The following is a 23,546-nucleotide window of genomic DNA, read 5'->3' as shown; positions in this document are numbered from 1 at the left end:
AATAAAGCAAAGTTGATTTTGGTTTTAATATTTTTTTCAATTTATGAGTTTGGGTTGTACCCAATGATATTATCCACAGTTGATCAAATCAAATCAAGTGTTGATTTGATGTGGACGCGAAATCTAACAGATGTACATGTCGAATTTGGCCCCTTATTTTCCAAATTAAACCCTCTTCAGCATAAAGCAGGCGGCTTAGCACGGTCGCGTTTTTATCCCTTGTCACCATGCCTGTCACGTTCTAACAAGTACGTAAGTGCGAAAGGGACGCGCATAGTGATAGACGATAAAAATGGAACCGTGCTGCGCCCACAGGTGCTCCCAATATATCCCAATTCTGTCCAGGCCCGGCAAAAGTCAAAAACATTGTAAAAAATATTGTAAATAAAACCCTTTACAAATCCATTATTATTAATTTCGGGCAAAAAGAAAAAATCATGCATTTAAGGGTTAATGTGGTAGCTGAGAGGTTCAGCCATGTAACTTAAAAAAATCATAAATACACCTACCAATTTTGAGAATAGAAAAGCCAAGCGGGACCTGCTAAGTTTTGATGGAACTGGAAAAGCACTAACATGAGAAAAATAATACATATGTTGAATTCACACATTGTTAAACAAAACACAGGTTTATACGAAATTCGCAACAATGCAGAAACATACCTAAGATATTACTGGACTTGATTGTGTAACTTAGATCTCTTAAGGATGGTAACTGCATGGGGGTGGATTTCAAAATCCAGCGAAAACTTATGGTTCGGTCTTTATAAAAAAAAACTAGTAGGTTGTGCGAGTTGCAACTTTTTTATATATTTTTAAGAACTATTATCTTCATGTTCCTTCAATTACCATCTCCAATAACTTAATAGTTTTTTTTATATAAAATGTTTTATGTGTCTAAAATCATCACCGTCGACCGGAAAAATCTGAACCTTTTTGTTTGCAGTGAAAATTATAGCATACCTATCGTACGATTGCGATTTTTATGGCAAACTACATGAAGTTTATTGTGTAGCATAGACATTAACTACTATTATTCGTATTCTAGAAATAAAAACAAGAAACTCTCAAATCGTCAACACCATACCCATCATCACCGGGAAAAAATGACGACCGGTGATGATTTCATGTGTATGGTGATGACGGTTCTCAGAAACTTTTCTAGTTATTTTGCTATAATTCATTATGAAATTAAGCTGTATGTTTGAAAAACGTTCTCTATGTCTTCTAACACTATATAATGTCTACCTTATAAATGTAGAAGAAGATGTAACTATTTCTTTCACACTAGAGGATGCTTAGTTTTTAATTAACATTTTGACTGAAGTAGGCAAAATTTAGGTCATTTAGAACTTAGAACATACAAATGTTTTTTTTTTTATAATCTAATAATGTAAATCGTGCAACTTAGAGTCTGTAATTGCATGTTAGTCGTGTTAAAACAAAGTATTTAAACAAGCAACATATATTAAGTTTTAAGCGACCATAGGCTACGGTACTGGCTCACTATCGTGATGGCTTTATGTTTTTTGATAATATTATATTAATTGATGTATATAATTACAGCAATTAATAATTATACCATTGGGTAGTCACCGGACCCAATACCTAACATTTTGTAACTTATGACATGCATTACAAGTAGGGGTCTTGCAACTTATAAAACACTGATTATATATTAATGTTTAGCTATTAAACTACATATATATGGATTTAAATCATTATAGCTATTTTTAAAGTTAATTAATAAAACAACAAAAATACAAACTTGTGCAATGAATCAAACTATCAACAAAAAGTAATATATCATAAAAATTAAGCTCATTGGTAAGCCAGTAATTTTATAATATGACAGGGTTTAAACTGATAATAAGAGTACAATATTGTTAATATGATTTAACATTGAAAAAACCCAAAAAAATAAATGAATACATAAATTGCCTATTTCGGAACATAAATTATTTAAAATTATACAATAAAATACTTGTTATATATTTATTTATATGAATAAAATGTATTTTTTATAATTTTCTAAAAATAATTTATGTAGCTAGTCTTATGTTCAAAAACATGTTATTTGTAATGTTTATTAAAGTTCTAAAGTCTTACAATTAAAAAAAGTTTTTGTTTTTTTAATACGTTTTTAATACATATGTAAATTAGTTCCCAAATCGTCATTACCGTACATGCAGTGTCATTACCGTCTATAAAAGAGTCATTACCATACCATGGTTGTCATCACCATCTTGCGTTTTTATTTTCCGAAAGCGATAACTTCAAATATAAGCCACAAATGATTGTATAAATACCATACATATCCCCAATACACAGCCCCCCATTACTTTACCCAGCTAGAATCGTGTTAAATTAAACATTAAAAAAAAAAAATTTTTTGTATGGTGAAATTTTTTGTGCTGAAATCCACCCATGGTTCCCCGCGATACAGGCGTAGCCCCTGACATATAGACCGCGGGCCAGGAGCAAATACCGTCAGTCATCGCCTCCCGCTTGATACTTTGTCAAATGATAGTTTAGATGCTATCATGAATTAAAAAAATAGTCAGCCGGTTGTATCGCGGTGGAAAGACCGTCCGTTGATCATCACCGCAAATCCATAAGGCGTTTATTGAAATGCCTGACGAAATCCTACATGCAGAGATTCATGATTTAGTTATTACTATAATAAAAAGGTACAGCGCTTATTTTTTACATGTTTATGCAAGTAGCTGACGGTCTCTTCACCGCTATACAACCGGCTGACGGGTTTTTTTATTTATAATACAAAAAATACAAATACAAATACAAATATCTTTATTCAGTAATAAAGGACACAATTTTAGCTTACATTTTAGTTCACAACTATAATTATAGTTAATAACCTTAGCCGCTAAGTGCAAAGAAAATAATGGCGTAGTTACCGCACAGTTCAGTGACCAACCATAATCCCTAATAACATCTAAACTATCTTCTGACAAAGTATCAAACGGGAGGCGATGACAAAATTTATTATATTTTTTTACATGTTTCGGTGGCTGTCATTCCTCAACCCACCAACGGAGCGCCAGCTGACGTCCATGAGGGATCATCATACATAGCCGTTAACCAATATACGAGTTATCACCCGGGAGGCGATTGGTCATGGAAATCTGTTCGTGGCTCGCGGTCTAATATTCTGTTATGTGTTCTTTTGAAAATAAACTTATTCTTATACCTCTTTTCCTTTTTTATTTTTATTATTTCTTGTTTTTCTTTTTCTTATTTTAGCACTACGCTTATGAGAAATGTTATAAAATGCAATTGCATTCTCTTAAAGTGTCTTTTTCAGCTAAGAAGCTTGACATGCACGCATTCACCCGAACTTATTCCCCAACCACGAACAAAAGTAGACTTAGAGACTTAATTAGACACAGACTAATTCCTCGTGTCATTGTTTTCGCCATTCAAATGCGTCCCGTGAACCGGGCCTCAGATTGGTGCGTTTGATATGGAGATAAAATTAATTTCGTTTTCGCAGCATTTGCCCGGGCAATTTTATTGTGTTAGAGAATTGACGTAAGAATGTTCGTATCTATTAGGCGCTTACTACAATCTGGCTTGGTTAGATACCTCTGTGATGCAATCGATGCAGCACTCAGAATCTACAGTGGTGTAATTACAATCGCTTATTAAGTTGAGCGTTCAGGCAGACCAATATAAGAGTTATCTCGATAAACTGATGCTTATTATGGGTCTCGAGCTACACTGGTGCCGCCTCAGCTTGTAACTCGCATGCGTTTAGGAATACATGGCAAATTGTACGGAGATTATATATGGTTGTTTGCAGGCCGTGTCGATGTGTGAGTGAGCACTGTCCTTTGTTTGCTTTCCTAGAATTTAAACAGGTACGGGAAGCACGGAAGGGCCGTTATTCGATATTTTCCGATTGTACAAGGACTTGTATGGATGTTATTGAATATTGGGTAATTTTTTCTGCTTTGAATCATTTATTTTCATGCTGACTATTTTTTACTTTATAAAGCAGTCTGCGTATGATATTAAAAATTAGAAATTCGCTCACAGGATGAAATGTTGGACTGAACAATGGCGTTGGCTATTAATAGTTTGTTTCCGTCTGTTATTTGGACTTTTGTTTTTTTTTATACCTATATATTTTTAATACCTATATGTACTCGTATATAAGTTAACTAATTGAGGCTTGTAAAGTTTTATGAATACGGGGGTTAGTGTGTAAGTGTAAGAGATTCATTAAGGTAGTCAGAGGCATAAGAGACTCATGGACAAATTTAGAGGAACGCTTGACAACTAATCCCATGATTTGACGTAGGCACTAGTTTTTACGAAAGCGACTGCCATATGACCTAGAGGGGAAACTAGGCCTTATTGGGATTAATCCGGTTGCCTCACGATGTTTTTCTTCACCGAAAAGTGACTGGCAAATATCATATGCTATTTCGTACATAAGTTCCGAAAAACTCATTGGTACGAGCCGGGGTTTGAACCCGCAACCTCCTGATTGAAAGTCGCACGCTCTTATAGCTAGGCCACCATCGCTTCTTTTAAAAAGTATTTAAGTATTGATTTTATATACTGTAGACAGCTGTTAGTTTTCTCATATTATTCTAAAGATGAAACGCGGTGTCTAAAGGAAAATATTAAACCGGATAGCTCTGGATCAAAGCAAAAGGGAAAAAGATTATCGTGCTAGGAAACTAGGTACTTTATATCACAATCTTACTATCTTCTTGCGTATTATATTGAACTCGGTTAATATGAAAATAAATATAAATAAATACTTATATCTAATCTACGTACGCCCTGAAGACATGCCATTTTTAATTTAGAAATCTCATTTCTATCCCTTTTTAGGGTTCGGTACCCCAAGGGTAAAAACGGGACCCTATTACTTCGAGACTCCGCTGTCCATCTGTCCTCTGTCCGTCTGTAACTCATGAACCGTGATAGCTAGACAGTTTTCACAGATGACGTATTTCTCTTGTCGCTATAGCAACAAATACTAAAACAACGGGTTGCACTCCGGGAGTGCCGACAGAAGTGAAAACTCAATAACTAGTCCAAAATGTTTGCAGCACTATGTATAATTGGCCCATCCTCCTTTCTATTGAAAAACTTTAATTCCGAAATTGCTGGCCAGTGAACTTAAATTTGTAGCGTTAATTGTTTAAAATTCGAATAGAAATTGTAAAGTTACCTTGCAGACCTCGCATCTAAATATATTTGGTCATGATATTTTGAGTTTTATTCACCAGTACTAGAGTTCACTTTTATTAGCGATTTCATCAAGATGAGACTTTATTGAATTATTGAATTATATTGAAGTGATATAAAGTTAGAATGTAACTGTGAGATCCTCGTATTTCACCCCGTACAAGATTAGAACATTGAGCTTTATTGCTTAATATAAAAGTCCAGTTTTAAATAATTGACCTGATTATGATACGTTATGACTAAAGTTCTTTGGTGAATAACATTGTCCGTCACACATGACATAAGTCACGCAAGCGCCGTGCGCCGCCTACATGAAACAGCAGGCTCAGGCATACATTTTCGCCGTGCGGTAGAAAGAGAGGAGAGACGCCTTACGCGTTACGCGTTACGCTGTCCCGAGTTTATCATTTTTTCCCCACCTCAAAAAGTGCTCGGCCCCGCTAAAGAAGTTTTCACTTCAAAAACAAAATAAAATAAAATAAATATTTAAGTGGGGCTCCCATACAACAAACGTGATTTTTTTTGCCGTTTTTTGCGTAATGGTACGGAACCCTTCGTGCGCGAGTCCGACTCGCACTTGGCCGGTTTATACATGTCTGTGTAATTCAGTTGCCGCTTTTCGATGGCGTGACCTATACTAGGTACTACCTCCTGCTACTTCTACTAGAGTTAGACCCAGAAAAGTCTGCAGCGATTTTTATAGCCCACGCAGTGCAAGTGTTATTTATAGGTCATAATTTCTTAAAAGTTTGACGTTTAAAATAACATTTGCACTGCGTGGGCTATCAAAATCGCTCCAGACTTTTCTTGGTCTAGCTCTACAAATTACCTAGTAGTAAAAAAAAACAGTTACGGCTCCAGGGCTCACCCGTTGCAGTACCCGTAAGGGTAACATTCCATTTCTGACCGCAGCTGCACTACTAGTACAGACGCGTCGGTGTTATTGTCAATTTCCATAGTAAAATGAATGGTAGTGCTGTTGTCGTTGGAAATGGACTGTCACCTTAATATATAGTGCTAGCGGTACCTGTGCCAACAAACCCTGCAAATTGTGTTCAAAGCATGAAAATCGGTACAATTGATCTTTAGGCCATTTTTAAATCAATTTGATCCGTAACACCAAAAAAAGGAGAGGAGAGGAGTTATGACGTCATCATTTTTTGTATGGGAATATTATTTTGTTTAGAAACCTATAGTGTGTGGTATATAATATATAAATGAAAGGGCTTTTTGAGCCGATTCTAATAATATATCACATTATTACATTTCAGTACCTATTTTTTTTATTAGAATAAAAATAATTTTCAAAGCATACCAAGTTTGGGCTTTTAACACCATTTGCAGCATTTTACCGAATTTCGGGGTGTAGGTACCGCTAGTGTTCGCTAGGACTATAATACGCTTTGACTTTGACATGGTTTGATGGATCCACCGCCGGGTGCAGACTGGGTTGATTTACCGCCACTAACGATAGGGGTGCTAAAAACAATATGTGTAGGTACAAGGAAATACCTAGCTATCAAACTGCGAGCTTCAAAAGCCCTATTTAGGGTTCCAACGGGTATATTAAGTTAGGGTGACACAGACGTAATTACTAAGCCTGCTGTCCGCACGCACGCTTGTCTAAATGTCTATTACTTTAGGCAATGGGCTTGGGCTATCTTGTGTTATGAACCGTAATAGACAGACCTTTGAAAACATCAATGCAGAGACGGAACATATATGGATTATACACAAAGCTCTCTGTATATTTTAGACTTCGAAAAACGGTCCATATGACTGACACTTAAGGATGACTCACGCTAGACCGGGCCGGGGCCGGGCCGGAGCTTCCGGCGCTTCGTTTTCTATATGGAAAGCACCACGTGATTACCGATCAGCCGTCATAGAAAATTACCTGTCGGACGCCTCGGCCCGTACGCGGCCCGGTCTAGCGTGAGTCATCCTTTATCTGAAAAATATTCCCTGCTCCATAAATATACTCCGCTCGCATGTATTAATACACAATTTCAGGAAACACGCAATTTCCCGCTATTAAAAAAAGTTATGATTGGTTTATAAATGTTTTTAAAATAAAATTCTGAATGTCAAACCTCCTGAGCGGCATTGCAGTCATAGTAAGTATATAGGTGTCTCATTTAAATCGGTCAGTATGGGAAAGTCTGAAACTATTTTAAGACATACGAAGATCTGTTCTTATGAACCATGTCATCGATTTTAATAAGAAGAAAAACTGCATTCATATATTAAAAAAAAACCTGTACTCAGCTCGGGAATCGAACCCGGTTGTTTTGAAAAAAATAAACTTATGCTCTATGAAACATGATGTCTAAAATTAATAAAATGCATTGTTTTCACATACATTTAATTTATTTTAGTAGGCGTTCGAAGTGACCACCGGGTTCGATTCCCGAGCCGAGTACAGGTTTTTTTAAAATGTATGAATGCAGTTTTTCTTCTTATTAAAATCGATGAAAAGGTTCCTAAGAACAGATCTTCGTATGTCTTATAGTTTCAGACTTTCCCATACTGACCGATTTAAATGAGACACCCTGTATAATTGCAGTATTTGATGCTGTCAACATGCGCGGTACAGTCGCTCACGGCACAGTCATCCTCTCTAACTGTCACACCTTTCTCACTGTCCCGGAATCCAGGACAATTTACACTTCGATAGCTATAAAATTCGGGAGCAACGAAAAAGCCGGGCTTCACACAGAGCATTTAATGACAACTGATCTAAAAACAAAAGGTAAAACAAAATACCATAAAAACATAGACAAAATGTATAAAAAGTATAAATAACACATAAAACCTCAAATTAGTCCTCGACACTCACCTCACATTATCACCATGAGGAGCACATTATATGCAACCAGACAACCCTAGGGCTCACCAAAATCTGTAATAGCTACCACACCTGGCACTCGCCTGTGGCCCCGTCCGCTCATAATTAAACGCAGCGACCCATCAATTGCATTAACGGGTCCACTCTGACCCTACCTTTAACACTTTCTGCATCATACCCACACATCCAGGTTTTCTGCGTGCATCAACCCCCTTATCACCATACTATAAAGTCTAATATTGAATGAGCTGGGTGTGCTAGATATGGGTAGCGACTAGTAACTTTATTACTGGACGCTCGCGGACTTTTTGAAATGAAATCTGCGTCGTATAGGTATACAGCAGGTACCTAAGTGAATTAAATAGATGCACGTGCACGTAGTCATCCATGCAGATCAAAAGCAAGGACGCCATCGGAAAATAATTAACTTTCTACACTACACGGTATTGGCGCTAAGCGAACTATGATTTAGACGAACCAGCGGCAGTATCAAAATGAAATTATAGCAAGATTCGAAGCGGTATTTAATCACACTGTTGGCAATTGAAATTTCATTTCGAATATGTATCTATAACGTCATTTTTACAAATACTAGAAATGAGGTCAAATGTAATTCCTTTGTTTTTCAGTGATGTTCGAAATTTGAATGTCATTATTAAATTGATATCGACGTTATTATTACGCAATAAATATCATTTTAACAGATAAGTAGATAATTAATTTGTTTTAACAAAATAGTTCATGTGTATGCTGGGCGTAATTTGCGGTTTCTGAACGCATCATAGAGGGCTTATATGAGATATGTGTTTAAGTAAATAAATAATTCTCACGCAACAAATTTCAAATTCAATTGTTTTCCAAGGCTGTTACACCTGTCTGCTTAATAGCAGTAGCTGAAATTGGTAGTGTTACAGAAAACCGATGACTAAAGATGAGAAAAGCAGTTTTTTTATATATCGTCTTTGGTTACCGCGATAGTTTCTCATGAAATTAACTAAGCAAACGGATTACATCGAGTATAATGAATTTAAAAGACATCCCGGCGTTTCGATCCGCGAGACGGCCCGTCTCCCGTGGACCACGAACGCAGTAAAGGGCTAATAATATCACACTAATATGAGCCACTTGTATTCATGGCACACTTTCGCCAGTCAAGAGAGTTCACCCATGGTATAAGTGACTCTATAGCTCTATATGTACCTACTCGATTCTTGTATTTTTAGAGTTTGCATTTGCTCCATAGTTCCAATTTCCCTGGTTGACTTTACATAGTTTAATATGTAAGTACATAATTTTTTTTTTAATTTCCGCTATGGTACACATCTACATTATGTCTTGATTAACTCTATTATAGTCTAGCAACCGCCAACACCAATTTGGTCAGCATTGTCAGCAATCAGAGCAACAATGCACCGCCACCGTGGATGTCCACAAATGAACAGGGTATAACATGATTTAGGCTAGAACACCCCTACCTATTGTTCAAGCGGACGTGACACGGGTTAGCACCACACAAACACTTGCATAACAATGTGCAACTAGTCTGGCAAACCAAGTTTAAAAATGAATTAGAAAAAAAGAAAATCAGATTATAAAAAGGATAAAATAAATTTTACTCTAGTCAAAATTATTTTCGTTGTGTTGTTTTTGACCACTCTGTCACGCTTCTATTTTTGTCTTTTATCAACCAACTAAAAATAGTTGAGTGCGATTGCATGTCTTTCTCAGTATAGTTTATAATTATCTTGAGAAACATCAAAAAATACAAAAAGCTCCACTCCGTGACATTTTTTGGAGACAAAAAACAAGACAACATTTAAAGAATTTTGACCCAGGCCCTAAAATATGTGACACGCTCTTATGGCTCTACAAATAAGATCGTGTCAGATATTTTGGCGGCCTTCGTTGTGTAACATACTATTGCAGGTGACTGTACATCGTATGCTTTTAGTCTCAAATGGCCACATTGCCATATACTCTCTTTTTATGTAGAGTATCCAACGTCCACGTTCAGTCATTTATCTAATTAAGAGTCACAATGACGCAAGCCCTTTAGATTTTACACCCGATAACACTCCTAATGGCTAGAGGAATATAGCCTAGAACAGTGTATCAAGGCCTCTTGGATTTGAGTCATTTTGTTTCTAGTATCGGAGAGGGATGATCGGTCAAAGTCGGTGCTGAAATGTTTTGACTGCGAAATCACTCGTGATACCTCGTGTACGAGTATACCTATCTATAATATTTTTTACATAGCCTGGGTATGGTGACAACTGTCATGTCATCTCCATACAATTTACAATCTTAAAACGCAAAATCTGGCAAAATTGTATTTACAGCTATAATCGTACCTAAGCTATGTAAAAAAATACTATATGTATTGTTGTTCAGAATTAGAAAAAAGTAGTTTGTTAGGTATATGTAGGTATGTACCTACTACTATTATACCTATGTAGGTATAATAATGTATATGTAGTTTTATGTAAGTAGATACGTAGGTAAATAATGTTCTACAATAACTTCTAAACTACGCTACTAAGTCGATTTTTACTCAAACAGAGTCAATCACTTCGTTTTTTAACCCGGATGATAAAGGCTACCTTTTAATGAGATTCTATATGATAATAATCCGTAATTGGATATTTTTTTGTAAACAATTTACGGTTATACTCAATTTGCCTGTTGGGTAATAAATATTGTAGATTTTCTTTGTTACACAGTATTAACGTAGACATAGTTCTGCTGCAAAGGGAAACTTTTCATTTACAAATCATTATAACACCTTATAAGTAACAACTTGTTTATAAATAAAGTTTATTTTACAGCGTAGAAGCGAAAGCAAATTAGAAGCTTATTTAGACCCTTTAAACTTGGAGTCGTATTCTCTAAGAGCTTTAACGAGAAACCTTATTCCTTAGAAAAATCTTTCGCAAAAGCTTAGCGCAGTTCACCGGATCTAGAATCTAGATCGTCTAAGAACCTGGGACAGTTCGTGGGAATAAACGTGATGAGGTGAAAGCAACACAGTATCGTACAGGGTGGCCCTGAAATATTAGGCTGACAAAGAATTTTTATGAATATTTTTCTTACTTAATCCACACCTTTTACAAAATGTTATTAAAAATAAAACTATAGTCATTTAACTAAAGCAAAATTTGTCTTCAAAATATAATTGGGTAATTATCTGAGAATACCTATGTCTGGGGTCGCGTCTAATTACCACGACTCATTTCATACATTTTGTATGAGTCGCGGCAATTAGATCGCAGATTACTTTTTGAGAATGACCGAATTATCTTCATAACATTCTCCTTTAGCTATTGATACACAAACGCAAATGTTTGTTGACATTATCAACAATATGCCACGAAGGTAAAAAAAATGTCGACGTACCTATTTTTCAACCAGCCTGTATTTATTGAGATGTATTAAGTCATTAAAATTCGCAGTAAAGGCGTATATAAACCAAACTAAATTTTAGAAGAAAATCAGGACTTAATTTAATGTGAGTTCCTTGTTTATAAAAACTAGGGCGGGGGCGACTTGATTAAACAGAAAAAGGCAAATAGGCAAACCTACGTACTGTCTGCCTCGAGGGTGTTTTTGAAATCCCTCCAGATAAGTTGAAATAAATCCGACTATATAAACACATTTAAACAACTCCTTAAAATAGACGACAGAAAAAGAAAAAAAGAGATCCGTTAACAAAAACAAAACAAGACGCTGTAGGATATATAATAGTGAAAGCAAGACTTTAATAAGCCCACCTGTAAGCTTTTAACCTTGTGTAACCTTGTTTACCCAGACGTTAACTTCAATTCACTGAATTCCGATATTATATGGGCACGGCTGTGCCCCGCCAAGTCGTACCTACCTGGGCATTTTCATTTTAATTTGTACTTAAGTCATGTTTCAGTAACGTCTAACCGTCACATTCCTGACAAAATGTATGCGGTTTGACATTGGCCGTCAGTTTTGTGACGATTGCTAACCGGCCGTTAATGGTACACTGTTAAGTGAAAATGCCCACCTCCCTCTCTATCTTACCCCTACTCACTTAACATCATTTCCCGAGGCCACTCAAGGTACTTACCATTTCCCTATTACTTCACTAAGGTACCTACAGATAAAGTTCCAAACGAAGTAATAAGTTATAACCACAAATCTCTTACTATTATACTTTTTAAAGTCTGTTCGGAAAGAGAAGAGTCATAGAAATAGAATATATTGGTTTTCTTATATTCCACGACCCTTCTCTTTCCGCACAGACTCTGTACAAAACTATTATATCATAGTTCTATTAGTTTTTTTTATAGCACATCGGTGGCAAACACGCATACGGCCCGCCTGATGGTAGGCAGTCACCGTAGCCTATGCACACCTGCAACTCCAGAGGTGTTACATGTGCGTTGCCGACCTTTTAAAAACCTGTACACTCCTTTTTTGAAGAACCCCATACTGTAGACCCTCGGGAAAACCTCGGAAGGGAGCTCATTCCACAGCTGGAGCGTCCGTGGGAGGAAATTCCTATTATTAATAACTGACTGACTCACTGATCTGACCATAAAAGAAGCTGTTAGGTACATCCACTAACACACACCTAATGAGCAAAAAATTTTCACAATGGCGTGTTTTAGTACAGATAGACCATCAAAAATCGGAGCATTGGATGATTGTCCATTCCATTCATACAAATTTCCGTATCTAATAAGTGTATATTGGCAGTCGGCGTACCTACATGATAGATGATGGCTTATTTTTTTTAATGGAACCAACGAAGCTTGGCGTATTTTTTACATGCAATGTTTTGACATGACCTATTGTGTGTCGATCAGAGTAGGTGTACACGGGTTGTTATAAGTTACCCCGAATAAATAATAATAAATAAATATCGGGGTCATCTTACACAGATCGACCTAGCCCCAAACTAAGCATAGCTTGTACTATTGGTACTAGGCGACGATATAAACATACTTATATAGATAAATACATAAGTACTTATAAGAATAAGAATAAGAATAATTTTTATTTATAATAAAATACGCATGCACAAAGGTGTCCGGTAAGCCCCAAACTATAGGTCTATTATATACATAGAAAACAACCATGACTCAGAAACAAATATCTGTGCTCATCACACAAATAAATGCTCTATCTATTCGAACCCAGGACCATCGGGGTCACTATCCACTAGGCGAGACCGGTCGTCGATACCTACACGAAGCTCATTTACCGAGGCCGGTACTACTGTCTTACCATCGTATTGGAATCTGGATGCAGTTGCAATTAATTCCGCCATTATTGGACGCTTTGACGCACGGTGGCTTCTAGACATGCTTTTGATTAGTCACTGCGATTGACTGGGTGGAATAATGATCATTAACGTGATTGATGTACCTATGCGTAACATAGATGATAACTTCAATGCATTTGATCCATGATTGAGACGAACCTATTGCAGTATTGACGTAGGCGCTATGTAATTTGATAATACGTATAAGGTTTAATTGAAGAAAAAAAAAGCGTATCAAAATAAATCTGATACACTCTTACTTATACTCTGGACTAGAGCCTATTAAACAGCGCTGTTAAAAGTGCCAGAAAATCAGCATGCTTACAACAATTACTTAGGTATACCGTCTCCCTTTTCCCGCTCCTCTTTGTCAGTGGAAAAAAATATAATAATATAAAAGGCTAAAATTACAAACTGATCCTTATATTTATAAATGTAAAAAGAACTAAGTCATGTGAATTTGAAGTCTAACCTTTAAATGTAAAACACATACATACATACAAATGCGCGTTGCTTATATTTAAATGCAATAGTTACTTGTTTGTTTTTTATGTGATACATACTGGTAAGATGAGTTCAGTATTGTAATTAATATAATGGGAATTATAAGCATTTGGGGTCAAAGCCGCCTAAGCCGACACGTATTTAGAAGCCCTTTCATCAAATTAATGAAATAAGAGGTACTCCGAGCGAATAATGACTGTCATGGGATGCACGCAGCGACACCACCCGCCAGGGTGTCAGGCTATTCATAGTTAATAGAATCTGCAACGTCCTAGGCTATGAGATGAGTGGATTATGGACTAACTGACTACCTATAGGAGTTAAAGCCGGACGCCTGCCTAACAGAATGGTATCCAATTTTATCTGACAGACGATGACTCGCCACCCACATGACGGAATCCTATACACTAAAGTAGAATAAATTAATTAAAAATAACGTTAAAAGGTATAATTAATAAAATGTATTGGTATTTTGTATTTGTTCACATTAATTAATTATCTTTCCCTAATCGAGCGCCCCCTAATACAGCTTATCAAGTAGACAACAATTCCTAGAAATTCGTATATTTTCGTATCAACTCAACACGCTAGTTAATCTAACTATAATAACAAGCACATCTAGTTAGATCTAAAGAGTATTGTACCACTAACATGTTGTGAATCAAACGGTCGTCCACTATCATCTTAGATTTAGATTTAGATGTAGATATTTATACTCATAATATAAAATTTCAATATAGATTATCCTAAACTAATCTACACGAATTTATATCATGATTGTAGGTACAGGTAGGTACGAAAGTAGGTACAATTTACATAATTTATTTAATTATTTAGAAATTCAAAAATACAATTTATTTACATAATTTACATTACATTATCAAATAAATTCTAAAGTACAATTAAAAAATGTTTGAATAAGTAATATATGTCAACAATTTTATCCATTTATGTCAAAACAAAAATTCGGGAATAACTAATTACGGGTAAGTAACTTAATAAGGCATACAAGAAAATTTATATAGGTAAGCATTGCATGTACCTTAGGAAATGTAATAATATGCCAGACAATAGGTAACTACTTAAGTAATCACATTAAGTACGAAACGGTAGGGGATGTTTAAATAACACGATAATTACCAACTTCCCTCTCAAATGTTTAATAGAAAATCAATAGGCCTCGACTGACTGCATCATCTAACCAGACGCATAAAGAGCTAGTTAGTAAGAAAAACCGGCCAAGTGCGAATCGGACTCGCGCACGATGGGTTCCGTACCATTACGCAAAAAACGTCAAAAAATATCACGTTTTTTGTATGGGGGCCCACTTAAATATTTATGATATTCTGTTTTTAGTATTTGTTGTTATAGCGGCAACAGAAATACATCATCTGTCAATGAAATTTCAACTGCCTAGCTATCACGGTTCATGAGATACAGTCTTGAGCCTGGTGACAGACAGACGGACAGACGGACAGCGGAGTCTTATAGTAATAGGGTCCCGTTTTAACCCTTTGGGTATGGAACCCTAAAAAAGGCTATAACGACGAGAATCCATTTGTATTTCGAAAATTGTTCTTGTGGTAAATACTTAGGATAAATACCCCGGATTTTTGGGTGCGGGAATGAATTCGTGTGTTTATATATAACTTTGTTATATTATAAAATAGCTACCAAACTATGAATAAAAAATAGCTAGTAAGCTCCAAACGTGCTTAGAAGTGTTTAAATAGTTTATTTTTTTACAGATTTCACCTAACTTCTAAAAAAAACAACATAACCTATAACATAAAAAACTTCTTGTAATGTAGGTAGGTACACTTGTTCCGTAGTAATAGGTACAACTTACAATATGTAACTTTACATCTCTCGTTGGAATCGCTGTTTACTCACAGCGAAGCCCTCGAATAAAATGTTAACATTTACCTAATAGCGTAATAGCTATACGCCTAGTGTAAATTTCATTCGATAGCGTGACGTGATTTACTTTCCTACGCGTTTGCGTTGCGTTGCGTTGTTTTGTTGTTTTATTATAGAGTTCCTATAGCCACCTCCTGTCTCCATCATCGGATCAGCTCGATGGTACCATAATATTTCATCGCAAACTTACTTTACATATGTATGCAAATTTTCAGCTTCATCGGAAACCGGGAAGTGGGTCAAATTTAACTTGCAAGATTTGACCGATACAAAGATCGTTACATAGATATATACCTACATAGGTAGCAAGTTAATAAAAAGCTTGTAAAATATGGTTAAAAATTGCTTAGATCAGGTATACTTACTGAAAATACATAGTTTAACATCAGGTAACCTATACCACAGAATAAGTAATAGTACTACCGTATAGAAAGGACACTTCCTATAAAACCGAATCATGATATTCCTTTGTAACTTATGGAATGTATCAAAATTCAAGCTATTTTTTTAAAATTCTTTATATGGCAACTTTTTTTCCTATCAAATAAGCTGTCAGTTTCAAGCTGTTATTTAATTTCATAGTGATTTTATTGCCAGGTGCGGTTTTTATTGAAATTCCCGCGTTTTATTGTGCCACGACCATGGAGTTATAAGAAGGAGTGAACTGTCACTTTTTTTGCCATACTAAATTGAACCTTATCACAGAGCCAGAAAGACGTTCGTACCAGTACAGAGAAAACGGTCCACTTGAGATAGCAAAGGTGGGCCGCGGTGTCTCACTCGCACATGTTGCCAATGTTAAAAATATACCATTGTGGTAGTATTTATATCAATATACTACTAAAATTAAATACCTTCTTATATTATTTAAGTGCTATATTCAGAGTACGGTTCTGATATCTTTTAGGAAATTTGTAAATAATTATGATGTCAATATTATTAACTGATTTAACCAAGCAACAATAAAAAACACTAATTTTGATATGGTAGACATTGTAGTAGTAAGTTTGAATATTAATTGGTATCCCTAACCTGATGACATATTTACCAAGGGCCCAACGTTTTCTGTTCTCTTTCACGTCGCAGCAACTAGTATCATTTCTCTCTCCTCGCTCTTTTAAAAATGCCGTTTGTCAAAAAAGGACAACCATACTGTTGACAAGGTGGACGTCAAATCAAGTGTTGCCTTTCTTGATGCGCCCAGGCTGTGTATGTGTGCGTAAAAGCGTATATGTGTGCTCTTTTAGGGATATGAAAAGTCGATTTTAATCATGTTATATATCGATAAACGCTACACAGCGGAACGAAATAGCGATTAATTGAAGCTTCAATATCTTCGTTAAACATAAAAATAATTGAAATGCTAATGGATAATGAATATATTATAATATAATAATATAATTCAATTATTGCGGAACACCTATTTTAGGACGTATTCATGTATTTTAATTAAATATCTGAACTTTCCCTTGGTTCCCTGCTGGGGCGTGACTATAAAATTGTGATCTGATAACCACAATAAAGAATAAAAGCGTTTTTGGTAATTTTAGGTATCGTTAAGCCTTTGAAGTAAAATTAAAATTACAAGAAATGTCGATAGTTTATCGATATGACTTTATCGACATGGCTACAGCAACGTGGGCCTCATTGTTAATCGTACACTAAACAAAAGTGGCAACAGTGACAGCTCGCTGAGACACCGTCTCTATATATTATAAGTCTATGATATTTACAAAACACGTGAATGCAAAATTTCTTAAAAATGGTGAAGAAATGTTGCGTTAAAGGTTGTGGGAGTGAAATAATTTCTAATTGTGTAATATCGTTTCACAAGGAAGCCACAATTATTACATTTTACGATAAAAATACAAGTTAGACATTGTCAAACTCATTAGGGTGACCATGATGTCGGCACGATGTGAACCAGTTTTACCACTTCCTTTATGGTTTTACACAATTCTTATTACGTACTTAAACGTAAGTTTTCATAAATAGGTATGTATTTATTTCGGCATGTTTAAATTGGTGAAATGAGAGCCAATACAGAATAAATAAGTGCAAAAATTGAAATACAAAGTCCTTAAACATTACAGACACATTTATAAATTGTTATAATAATAAAAAAAACACATAGATAATAAAAGAAAAATAGAAGTTTATCGTAATTTACTGACTTTTGGGACGATACCAGAAACGTTACTGGGAATTTAGCCCTCATAAGCACGAGCGCTTTTTCAACGCGCGTTACAAAAGGGGTTGAATCCGTTCACACGCTAAATTCAAATTAACGACCAACGCTTAAAGTCGAATAAAAAAAAACAAGGCTTGATAAAAAGCGCCACCACCATCGTGTGAACAAATACACATGTTTCCATTTGTTTCATTCTAACGCGCTTTTTTAACGCGCGTTAAAAAAGCGCTCGTGCGAATGAGGGCTTATATACCCTCTTTGGAAAATTTACTGGGAACGGCACATCACTAGTTTCTTTACATTTCACGACTCTTCTCTTTTCGCACAGATGGCCTACCACCGTGAACACCGAAGTTCGCAAATTACGGGCATCTTTCTCTTTTACTCCTATAAAGGAGTAATTACAGTGACAGAGAAAGATGCTCGCAATTTGCGAACTTCGGTGTTTATGGTTTTCGGTGACGCCGAAATAATTTTTAACTTGTAAGATTTTTACTATTGTACGTATGTTAGCCTAAGCGCGCACCACGATTTTAGTTTTTGCGACACGATTTTAGAATCGCGCTGTAATATATCGCAGAAAATTCACTGCGCGCACTGCGCTGAAAAAGTCGCGGTTTGTTCATTCTCAACATGGATTTCGTACCAGTCGTTTGTCATGAAACGTTGTCTTTAATATGTGATCGCTGTATGAATTTGAGTATTTATACCACAAAGGTGATCTCCTTCTATTTCCATAATTAAATGGTCAACATCTAGCGTCTTCAGCAGCAGGTTCCGACAAGTTGACGCTTGGAGAGCGATATGCCGACTGAGGTCCGGGTGCGATTTTATTATCGCAGTGCGCGCGGGGCCATACAACTCCGTATGCCGCAATTCACTTTGCGACAATCGCGTCGCGAGCAGTCGCGGAAAAATGTGACAAATCACAATTTTAAAATCGCTGCGATTTTTTTGTCGCATATGCGCGCACTGCCATATAAACACATACGTTACATTTCTGCGACTAAATTATCGCGCGACAAAAAGTCGTGGTGCGCGCTTGGCCTTAGTTTGTAAGGTATGTATCTATGGGCCTTAGTCGCCTGATAATAAATGATATTTTTTTTTTAATATAATTTATGCTCCAGTTATAAGCGTCCTAGTTAAAAACTATAACAAACGGGCGTAGCGGATCCACGCGACCCTGAGGCAGTGGCGGATTTGCTCTAATGCCGAGTAGGCCCGGGCCTAGGGTGGCAGTCTATATGATGGGTGCTGAGAAAGGGGCGTCTAGTGCTTGCTACAGGGCCTGGGGCCTAGGACGGCAAATACTGTAAATCCCCCACTGCCCTGAGGGCCTACCCCAAACCACTTTCGACATTTTGTCTCTCTGTCGCACTTGTAAATTCGTACGTAAGTGTGACAGAGAGGCAACACGTCGAACTTGGTTCGCGGTAGACCCCCTGGTTCTGTCACCATATCTGTCTCTCTATCTCTCTCACTCATACCCGTGTTCTTGACAGACGTTACGGCGGACCACATTCCTGACGATCCACCATGTTCGTGGTCCAGTGCGCCTATTAGCAACAGCTTTTAGAACAACTAAATTAAGTGCCTAAGGTTGTGTGAAGGGTTTTACAGAAGAGAAAAAAACTATATCCATCCCTTTTCAGGCCATAATACTAGTACAGCGAAAATACAGTATGATTCTCTATAACTATGCACGAATAAGAAAAGATCCTGGCCAAACTATATATTCAATGTTATCCTAATATCCCACATACATATGACTTATGGTCACCCTAATTAGAAAGAGATGCAACGGCCCACCTTGACTTCTCATGTAGACACACTTTTTGGCTAATGTACTCTGTCCGGTTTACTCTCTAGGTCCGTGGCCACGACTCGCTGGTCAGACTCTATCTTATCTGTGGTCGTGCACGCAAAGGGACGTCAAGTTGTGTCAACCCTAATAATTGCTCGGAGTAATGCCACTGAAATATGAAACCTATGGAAGTGAAACGTCAACGAATAATGCGTGCCACTGTGACGTCATCTTAGAACTAAACATGGCGGTTTTAGTGCTGCCCAGAAGATTTTTACTGTTACTAGGTTTTATCGATACATCGATAACTTTTTAACGTTCTCGGCTCATTTTATTTAAAATACTAAGTATGTATTATTTGTGGAGTTTATGTTTTAATAGGAAGTAAGTAAATAAATAAAAATTCTTTATTAGTATATTGTTATGTGAAAAGATACTTTGATTGAGTAAGATGTTTGTGTGGAGTCTAGGACAATTTCGTGCTTGAAATTTGACAGGTAAACGAGATGACGCTGTACTACTCAATACATATTGCGATTTTTGCGGTAACTCTGATTTTCAAAAGTTGACGTTTGACAACTTAGTGACCGCAAAACACATGGCGCAGTACAGCGCCATCTGTTTTGGATGTCAGAATGAGTGTACGTGTTTTTCTTGGACTTTACCTCTCCATTACAATCAATTTTGTTGTGTTGCTAACCCTAAAGTCTGTAACACACTACCGCACTGCACCTCGACCTTGGTGCGCCGTATCTATAAGTGAGAGCGATACAAAATTCAAGCTTATTAAGCGACGGGTGAAAAAAAAACAAAACACCTTCAGAACATTTTTTTTATTACAAAAATAAGGAATGACTTCCGCTCTTCAACTTCTTCAACATTTATTCAGCAAATAGGCCACAAGGGCATTTTTATACGTCAACATTGAATTTACATACAAGCAAAAATAATAACAATACATTAACCATTTTATAAATTACAACTGTATGTAAGTATATGGTCTCTTAATGTCGAATTATATAAAAAAAATATAATAATGATATAAAAAAGCCCGCAGGGCAGCTTGTGGAGTAACGACCCCACGGCCCCGAGTTACCCTAGTGCTCCCCAGAGTCGGTTAGGATCTCCATCTCCAGACACTTTCTTTTTATGTTCATTTCTTGGTAACCTATAAAAAATGATTTAATTATTAAATTAAGATAATTTAGTTGGTTTGAAGCGGGGTAGCATGATAAAATAAGAAAATATAAATAGGCAATCATAATATATCGATATCAAAGTCGATAAATAAAGTACAACCCTAGCTGAAATGTTTACATTATTTAAGCGTAAAAATATAGTTAAATAAATCCAATCACTTCATGATCTATAACTGCACAGAAGAACCTTGCTATTTATAATGTGAAACATCCTTACATTTCCCAGGAACATTAACAATAACCAATATTTTTCATGTAAATGATAGCGTACCTGTGTAAGGTTAAAGATGGCTGATTTGGTGGTTTTCTTATGCCGCACCCTAATACACTACACACTGGCATATTCGCGACGTAATTATTCACATTTGGCTTTAATTATTTTCAATCACAAGCAAATTATTGAAAGATAATTAATAATTTTAATTTTCACCACGACTTTTTGACAGGACAAGTACCGGCTGAACTGACAGACAATGACATTTGGGTGACTAAACATGGCGGATTTTCGGCCGCATTAGGTATTTACGTATTTTCATGGAACACTTTATGTCCGTACTGAAATACTGTCACCTTTTTTTGCTATGGGTTACAGTGCTGAGTAAAAACGAGATAGATATATATTTATGTGTGTGCCGTCAAAATGGGTGCTATTTCTATAAGCAATTGTACGTATAGAACAATATGTCTTGTCCCTATTATATAGGTCTATGAGTAATGCTGAGCTGAATGGAGCCGAGTTTGCCCGAAGTCAGAAGTGTCTCCCCACTGCCTATACTGAGATAGGTAACGTTCAAAACTGATATGGTGTTAACTTATATAGACAAGGACCAAAAACAATACGTACATATAACAAGGAACACTAAAAAGTACGATTAATTTATCAAACTGTAACTTGATAGTATTAGTACAATGTGTAGGTATTTAATATCCAGTATGTATTACACACCGGTAACTCCAATTATAAGATTATTGTTACATATCAATTTCGGAATGGCACAAAGCCTGCGTTTCATTACGGCAGCAAAACAAATGAAAGCGAAGGGATTGCCGCGTTGCTAGGCGACCCCCGGGCGGCCCGGGAAAGTCTAGCCATCTAGATATCTAGCTGTGCATTTATCTAGGTTGCATCCTGATTGTGTTCCATTTGCTCGGGTGGGGATGAGTTAGAAACTGGAACAAACCAGAGTAACATGACCTCAAGTTCCGTAATAAATTTATGTAAACAGGGGGCGCTTTATACTGAATTCTTTTAGGCTTGGACTCACGTAGTGATTCCCTAGCCTATTCACAAGGTTACAAATTACTTTGATATGGACAAGTCAGTATAACTTTCGGTATAACTTTTAGATATAAATATTTGCTACGAATTTTGAGGCGAAGTAGTACACGGGTGAGTTTACTGACGAGTGAAACTTTTGGTCAAATATGAATGTACTGTAAAACATGTTCTTCATTTTTAAACCGATTTACGGTTGTTTAATCCTTTTAGAATAGAGGTTTTACAGTAAGTACCTTCCTGTGCTAAATGATAAGGAGAGTTAAAGACCCTACTTTTATATATGTCACCGTAAAATTGTAAACACTCGTCAGTTTATAATCTCGCTAGTTAAATTATAAACTGACGGTAGGGAGATTACAATCTAACCTAACCTACGTTAGATTATAAACTATAGCTGGTCAAGCAGATCTTGTCAGTAGAAAAAGGCGGCAAATTTGAAAAATGTAGGCGCGAAGGGATATCGTCCCATAGAAAATTTGAATTTCGCGCCTTTTTTTAATGACAAGATTTGCTTGACCAGCTATAAGTAACGGGTTCACAATCTTACGGTGTCATATACATACCTACATACTATGCAATTTATCTAGCTTATTTATATAATGGACACCCGAACCTTATGGCACCTAATATGAATAATTTAGTTATGAAAAATTGTTGTTCAACCCGTACTGGCAGTAATAATCTATAAATAATCATTATTTATAAAATATAAAGATACAATTTTATTCCCATTTTACCTCAAGTTCCTCGTACCGTACATAGTATGGGATGCAAGTCGGCACGGGTTATAAAAGTTACAGGAATGACCTGAAATCAGAAATTTATAATCAGAGAAGTAGAAAGAGGTACCCAATGAAAAAAATAAAAAGAGGATAAATATGCGTTATTAGTAAAATAAAGCAAAATTTTGCATAACAGCAGTTTCAGAAAAAGAGCCTTCAATCACCGGGGATGTAACTAAATGCATTACCTAGAATAGCTGCGAATATTGTGTGTTGCACGAGTCCTCGCTCGCTTCCGGGAAACCTGCCCGGGGCTTGAAAGCGAACAAATGACTACGTATCTATGCAATTTGTTGTACTTGTAGTTATTTGGTACATTTAATTTCAGTTAGAACGATAAAGTACAAGTAGCATTGGGTTCCTTTCCTTCAAAAGGGTATGTATGTTTACGAGGAAATTTAGGAAAGATTTCATGTCACAACAAAAACAAATAAAATTAAAACCTGTTGACCTTTGATTTAAGCGACATCTAGTGTTGAATAGCAGTTTTCAACTAAA

General features: G+C 36.3%; 1 protein-coding gene across 1 annotated transcript in view; it reads left to right on the top strand.

Annotated features, from left to right (window-relative positions):
- LOC134796233 (large ribosomal subunit protein mL66) overlaps positions 1-10,136 on the top strand; it is a 137,520-nt gene extending 127,384 nt beyond the window's left edge. Inside the window, exon 4 of the mRNA XM_063768278.1 lies at positions 10,122-10,136. The gene's annotated coding sequence lies outside the window, so the exon portion shown is untranslated. The remainder of the gene's footprint in view (positions 1-10,121) is intronic.
- The last annotated feature ends 13,410 nt before the right edge of the window (positions 10,137-23,546 follow it).

This window comes from Cydia splendana, chromosome 13 (assembly GCF_910591565.1).
Source record: "Cydia splendana chromosome 13, ilCydSple1.2, whole genome shotgun sequence".
NCBI classification, from domain to species: Eukaryota; Metazoa; Arthropoda; class Insecta; order Lepidoptera; family Tortricidae; genus Cydia; species Cydia splendana.
The sequence above is the reverse complement of the archived record's forward strand: the minus strand, read 5'-3'. Positions and strand labels throughout refer to the sequence as shown.